The sequence below is a fragment of the Macaca mulatta genome, chromosome 2, assembly GCF_049350105.2.
Source record: "Macaca mulatta isolate MMU2019108-1 chromosome 2, T2T-MMU8v2.0, whole genome shotgun sequence".
In the NCBI taxonomy this organism is placed as follows: Eukaryota; Metazoa; Chordata; class Mammalia; order Primates; family Cercopithecidae; genus Macaca; species Macaca mulatta.
The window spans coordinates 7,477,177-7,484,391 of NC_133407.1; the positions used below are offsets into that span (position 1 = coordinate 7,477,177).

At 35.5% G+C, this 7,215-nt stretch overlaps 1 protein-coding gene and 1 long non-coding RNA gene across 3 annotated transcripts in view; one reads left to right on the top strand and one right to left on the bottom strand.

Moving 5' to 3' along the window:
• OSTN (osteocrin) overlaps positions 1-3,230 on the bottom strand; it is a 45,289-nt gene extending 42,059 nt beyond the window's left edge. Inside the window, exon 1 of the mRNA XM_001094278.4 lies at positions 3,051-3,230. The gene's annotated coding sequence lies outside the window, so the exon portion shown is untranslated. The remainder of the gene's footprint in view (positions 1-3,050) is intronic.
• Positions 1-6,540, top strand: part of LOC106997177 (uncharacterized) — a 57,868-nt gene extending 51,328 nt beyond the window's left edge. The window contains exon 3 of one of the 2 annotated variants that reach the window (XR_013414497.1): positions 6,149-6,540. This is a non-coding gene — a long non-coding RNA (uncharacterized LOC106997177). The remainder of the gene's footprint in view (positions 1-6,148) is intronic. The other variant, XR_013414498.1, reaches the window with a different exon arrangement.
• Positions 6,541-7,215: the final 675 nt, after the last annotated feature.

Sequence of the window (7,215 nt, forward strand, 5' to 3'; positions counted from 1 at the left end):
TTAAGTTACATAGACCTGGATCTGAATGCTGATTAGGCATGTCATTTAGCCTTTTTGTTTTAACATCTTCTTCAGAAAAATAGGGGAAAGACCTAATTTGTAGGCTTAGTATGAAGATCAGAAGTAATCTGGGTAAAGCGGCATGCATAAATTAGTTACTCAATAAATAACAGTTATCACCATCGTGATATTGCCTTTGAAATATGGCAACTTTTCAAAATGTTTTTACTTTTTAATTTTTATGAAAAAATATTTTTATCCTTCGTTTTAAGGAACAAAATTAGTCCTCAAAATCTAGAATTATGGCAGAGTGATAGAAAATAAAATATAGAAAGAAAAATAATATTGAATGGCGGTAGAAAAGTTCACTATAGAGAGATAGAAATAACTCTAACATTTGGTGCATTATCATTATTTTGAGTAATAATATTTCTATAAAAATTGCTTCCAACTATAGAAAATGTAATCCTGGGAAAGAAACAAAAGAAAGCCCAGCTGTACTGAGGCATCATTATTCTTCTAGCTCTAGTCGTGCCACCTAAAGTGAATTTTTAATACCATTATATATAATATTTTTAAAGTGGAATTTTCACATATTTATAGCCTTAGGTATCATAGGAATATAGAATTTTAGAAACAGAGGAAGCAATCATTAAAAATTGTCAAATTTAATACCCTCAATTAATAGATGGAAAAAGTGAGACTCAGAGAGAATGAACCTGCTCAAGGGAGAGGAAAGAAGATAATAATATAGACATGGTTGAAGAGGGCCGGGCGCGGTGGCTCAAGCCTGTAATCCCAGCACTTTGGGAGGCCGAGACGGGCGGATCACGAGGTCAGGAGATCGAGACCATCCTGGCTAACACGGTGAAACCCCGTCTCTACTAAAAATACAAAAAACTAGCCGGGCGAGGTGGTGGGCGCCTGTAGTCCCAGCTACTCGGGAGGCTGAGGCAGGAGAATGGCGTAAACCCGGGAGGCGGAGCTTGCAGTGAGCTGAGATCCGGCCACTGCACTCCAGCCTGGGCGACAAAGCGAGACTCCGTCTCAAAAAAAAAAAAAAAAAAAAAAAAAAAAAAAAAAAAAAAAGAAATGGTTGAAGAGGAAGAGGGAGCAGAAGGTGGTGGCAGAAGCATTGTTACTGGAGGGAGGAGATGGTTTGTATTAAGGCCTGAGCTGAAGTAGTGGCAATAAGGAAGAAGGGGTCACTGCTCCAGGGATGAACCATGACACTTATTTGAAGAAAGAAGAGAAAGGGCTAGCTAAAAAAATGCCTTTAATCTGAGAGATCTTAAGCCATTTGGAGAGCTGGTTCATTTAAGAGAGATACCCAGAGTTAGCACCTTGTTGTAGCTTACCTATTGTATCCTCACAAACTCCTGAGGGGAAGAGAATAAAGCTTCAGGGAAGCTGAATGATTTGTCCATACAGCTGTTGAAGTCAGACCTAGAATTCGAAGTCTAGTTTTCTGCCTCCAAAGGTTGTATTTCTCTGACTGAACTATTGAATCTAAGCAAAAGTTGCTTGTAGGTAACAGTCATAGTAAATGAAATATTGGCAAAACAGTTAAATTAGCTCTAAAGATTAATCCTAAGATTCTGTGATACTGAGATTTTATTCTCTAATATAGGGAAAACTGATTGACATGGGGGTTTCCTCAAATATTTTTATACTCAGTATCCCTAGCACTTCTATTTTTTTTTTTGTCCTTTTCACAAGGACAAGATACAATGTTATCAAGCCTTAATTTGTGCTTCAGTCTTGCCTGAAGTTGTATAGGTGGATTATAGCAGAGCTAGAATGATAAATTAGGATTTTTTACTTCGAGTTATTTTTTGAGACAAGTCCAATTAATCTAATTTTATTAATCAAATGTTCAAATCATTGAGAGTATTTGAAGTTAAAATGAAAGCTCTGAGGTTCCCGTGCCCAATCAACTGAAGATATCTTCTTGTCTACTGCTCATTATTCATTATATAATAATCAGTTAAAAATTCTGGGAAATAAGAGGGAGAACGCAAATGTCAACCTTCAAGACTCTAAATAATTTTTGAATGAAGCCATAGTAAAATTCACTTACATGAAGGAGACCTGAACTGTTATCTACAGAAAGTGCTCCTTAGAAAAGTTCTGTAAGAGTGCTGAAGAGTAGTACCAAAGTAACAGAAGACACAGAATGTCCCTGATGTTTTTGGTATAACATTATCAATTCTATAACTTATATAGGCATTAAAATCACCCTAATTCATTCTCAAAAATGTTAAATTTTTAGAAGGAAAACTCATAAACAAATAATAATCACATTCCTAAACCTATAGAGTCTGTTACTCAAAGAAACAACATTTGAACTGTTAGAACTGAATTCATTGAGTGCACACTAAACCTGAAATAAAATTTTAAATTTCTTCTCAAACAGAACTCAGATGTATGGTTCAGATTAACTCTCAATTCAATCATTGACTAGCAAGAGCACTACAAATACTGAAGAATAGACATACTCTAGGTCTACTCCAACTATGTTATTAAGATTACATTTGCATATTTAACGTATAAGGAGAAAAAGAGAAGATGCATTAGGTTTTAAGAACATAAGATATAGAATTTCCTTAGTTTAGGGATGTTTCCTAAGTTCCAATCTTGATAGAAATAATGAGAAAAAACCTTTCTTTTTTATCTAGGTTGTTTAGACCACTCTTCTATGTTAAACATTTTTCTAATATTAAACAATTTTGAGGAAAGCAAAATAATACTATTAACACATATATAGAATTATTATTTTGCATTCACTTTCTCTTTGTTTTGAAATGGAAGAAAAGCAAAAAGCAATGTAATACATATGAAATATCTGAGTAAGCAATTAGTTCTACCTTAAGTTTGCATTACAAAAATATCTTTTTCTACTCATTTTAGAGAGGGAAATATTACCAAAAAATTTTCTAATTTTAAGAAAATCAAGTGTAATCAAAACATTTAAAGAGTCTGTGAAAGTAAAAATAATAGTTAAAAGAAAAAAAGCACTAAATCTTTATCAATTTTTACATATAACTTACCTTGTGAAAAATCAGGAGATTCTAACTTTAGAGTACTGTCTGTGCAGTTTCTCCAAAACTCAGCCCTGATGGTGAGTTTTCTCTCTGAGTTTTTATAGTCTCAGTTATACACCCCTTACTCCAATCCCTGCCTTTGCTTTCTCTTACATCATTTCTACAGATTTTCCACTGAGCATTTTCCCAAGCCTCTCTTCAACCTCTTTCTCTCCCTCCCTCTCCCTCCCTTCTTCAGTTTCTCCCTCCCTCCTTTCCCTCCATATTTAGTCTATCTATTGCTTTGATCATGGCATTTAAATAGCAATAGAAATATAGGCTCTGGAAAATTTAAGTATAGATTTAGTATTGTGTTCAGTTTCACACCCATCACCTCTTCCTGAGGTTTTAGTCCAGCTCTGGTTATTACAAATCATATTTGGGAAATAAAATGCACTAAGATTTGTTAAAAATCACCAGATCACCAGGGAATCTCAAAGTATGATTTAGGGAGATTATAATCAGACACAAACTGATATATTGGTATAATTTTTGGACCTTTAAATGATCAGCTATGGAAATAATGAGTAGTTTCAGCCTCAGTCAGGTGCACAGTGCTGTGTCAGTGAAACACAATGACAGCTACTTCGTAATTAACATTGCTATACTGGGAAGGCTGTCACTAACAAACCTATAAATACTGAGCTGTGACATGTGAGCTATAAATGAAGACGTTGTAATCATTTTTATCTTGCTCTTGTTCTTCGGTACTTTAATTTCCTTTTAACCAAAATATTCCTGCCTTTGGCAGAAGGTTTCCTCCATTCCTATCTCTTACTAATCACATTTGCATCCTTACATGCACAAATTATTTTTTAAAATGAATTACTAACTTATAAAGGTAACATGCTATCTTATTAGATTATTAATGGCTCATTTGATTCACCAGAGGGTCCCCATCTGACAGGTAAAGAGGCCGAGGCTCAGATAAATTAAGTGACTTTATGAGATCACACAGCTAAGAAGCAGTCGCAGAGCTGGATTTCAAATGCAGATCCTCCTAATTCCATATCCAGTTCTTTCCCCACAACTGCATTCTGTCTCACTACTTTAAAAGCTAGAAAAGAGAATCCAAACCAGATTATATTTTTGCACAAAAACAAATAAATTTCTTCTTTTTGGTTTCCCTAGAAAGGGCATTTAAAATACTACTCACTAGTATAAGAACAATTACATGGTTAATTTGGATCTAGATGAGGCAACTGACCAGAGCACACAGACTTGTGGGACAGTAAAATGCTTCATTTTTATGAAGGGTTTCCAGGGATAACATATGTGTCAACAAGCTTGAAATTTGAGTAGTTGGCAGACACAGTTCACAAATCAAGATAAAAATACAGCCTAATTGTGGACCTTTGTTTAGACATTACTGCCATAAAACAATTATATTAGCTTGAATCCACATGATGGAAAACTCTCAATATAGAATTAATGGATGCATCGTAATGTTACCAGAAGCCAATATTATTGACATACCTTCTATCCTTATTTGAAATGCCTCTCTTAGCATGCCGACAAGTGATATCTGTGGCTGATTTATTCCAGATCTGTCCCTGCTTAGACAGTCCAAAGATTCCACCCTATTTGTGGATTTTGTTGACCTAATTCAAAAGTTTGACTTAACTGTCCTGCAGCAGTAGAAATAGCAACAGTTTATTCCAGGAACATCCATGGTACATTTAAGCCATTTATACAGCCTTCTGTATATTATACACCTCTATGTGATTTACTTATGCATTTATACAGGATAGAAAAATTCCATTACCTTCAAAGAGAGAGGAAAAACGGGAACATGCAAATAAATGAGAAGATACAGAGAATAAATATTCAGTGTTGGATGGGGAGAGACTAAGATGAGAAAGGGAGAAAATATTAATGACAACTTTTTCAGCTAGGATGTCATGATTTAATTCCCATAACAACCTTGCCAAGGAAGTATACTTTTTCAAATATAATGGATGAGAAAACTAAAGCTCAAATCGTAAAATGGATAGCCTAAGTCTTCTTAGCTTAGAAGTGACGAGACAAAGGGTTGAACTTTCCTATCTGTATTGGTCAGAATCTGACAGGAAAGAGGTGATGCATTCAGATTGAGTAATTTGAAGAGAATGTGATGTGAACATCATATAGAAGAACTAGAAGAGATCATGTGGTATCGAGAACCCCAGTCCTGAAGAGTCAAGGATAGTTACAGGGACACAGAGACAAAGGATCCTGAGTAGAGAAAGTTGTCCGGCAGAAGTGTGACATTTCACAAAGGGACATGGCAAGTCAAGAGCAAACCAGAGGGCATGGGACCTATGAAATAAGCGCAAGACTTCACTCTACTTCTTTTCTTCAATCTCGCGTGGTGTTTCCTTTTGGTGAAACCAAACTGGAAAAGAGATTGAAAGAGGGTAGATAAAAGGGACCCGATACATCATTTAACCTCAAAACTGTGCTCTGAGAAACACAAATTGGGTCCTTTGTAAAGACGAATATGACTGCAAATGCCACCGTTATTCACATTGTTATCCAGTATTTCCTGCTTGTTTTTCAAGTCAGGTTTGGTGAGGTATAAGTGCAAATGCCACTGTTACTCACATTGTTGTCCAGTATTTCCTGTTTGTTTTTCAAGTCAGGTTTGTTGAGGTATAAGTGCAAGTGCCACTGTTATTCACATTGTTATCCAATATTTCCTGCTTGTTTTTCAAGTCAGGTTTGTTGAGGTATGATTTATGTGCACAACATTTACTCTTTTACACTGTACAGTTTGATGAGTCTTGACAAATGCAGATGCTGCGTATCTTCCACTACAATCAAGACACAAAACATTTCTATTATTCCCCAAATTTCCTAAATGCCTCTTTGCAGTCAATCCCTTACCCCACCCCTAGGTCCTGGCAATCACTGATTTGATTTCTGTCCCTTTTTGTGTCTTTCCTAGAAGCCGTAGGAATAAAACTTAAAGTATGTAGTATTTGGGATTTATTTCCCTTAGAATAATGTTTTTGAGTCTTATCTATGTTGTTAAATGTATGAGCATTGTTTTTTTGTTGTTGTTTGTTTGTTTGTTTTTGAAACAGAGTCTTCCTCTGTCACCAGGCTGAAATGCAGTGGCGTGACCTCAGCTCACCACCCCGGTTCAAGAGATTCTCCCGCCTTAGCCTCCTGAGTAGCTGGGACTGTAGGCGTGCACCACCACAACCCTGCTATTTTTTTTTTTTTTTTGTATTTTTGGTAGAGACGAGATTTCACCCTGTTGGCCAGACTGATCTCGAACCCCTGACCTCAAGTGATCCATCTGCCTCGGCCTCCCAAAGTGCTGGGATTAAAAGTGTGAGCCACTATGCCTGGCCGTGTATGAGCATATTTAAAAGGATGACTGTTCTATTGGATGACTGTACTCTAATTTGCTTATTCATTCACTAATTGGTGAAAATGTGGGTTGTTTCCAGTTTTGAACAAATATGAATAAAGCAACCACAAACATTAATGTGGAGTTCTTTGAGTGAATACATGTTTTCACTTCACCTGAGCATAAACATAGACAGGGGATTCCTATATCATGTGGTAAGTGTATGTTTAACTTAAGAAATAGCTAAGCTGATTTCCAAATGGATCTACCATTTTGCCTTCCCACCAGCAGTGTAGAAGAGTTCTATTTGCTCAGCATGAGGGCGAGCATTTGATATTGCCATTAAAAAAATTAAATCATTCTGAATATTGTATAGGGGTAAAACATGCCATTGTATTTTAATTTATATTTCCCTAATAAGTAATGATGTTGAGAATCTTGTCACGTACTTACACATCTTCTTCGGTAGCCTGTCCAAATATTTTTTAATATTGAGTTGGGAGAGTTCTTTATATATTCTGGATACAAGATTTTTGTAAGGTTTGTGTTTTGTGATTTGTTTTTTACTCTAGTTTTTTTTTTTTTTTTTCATTTTTATAAGTTTATTTCACCGAGCAGGCATTTTTAACTTTAACAAAATTCTATTTATTAGCCCCTTTTTAATGGGTCAAGTTTTTGTGCCCTAAGAAATAATTCCCTCACTCAAGTTTGCAAAAATTTTCTCTTACATTTTCTTCTAGAATATTTTCAAAATTCATTTGACTATTTTAAGCCCTTTCATTTCTGTATGAAGTT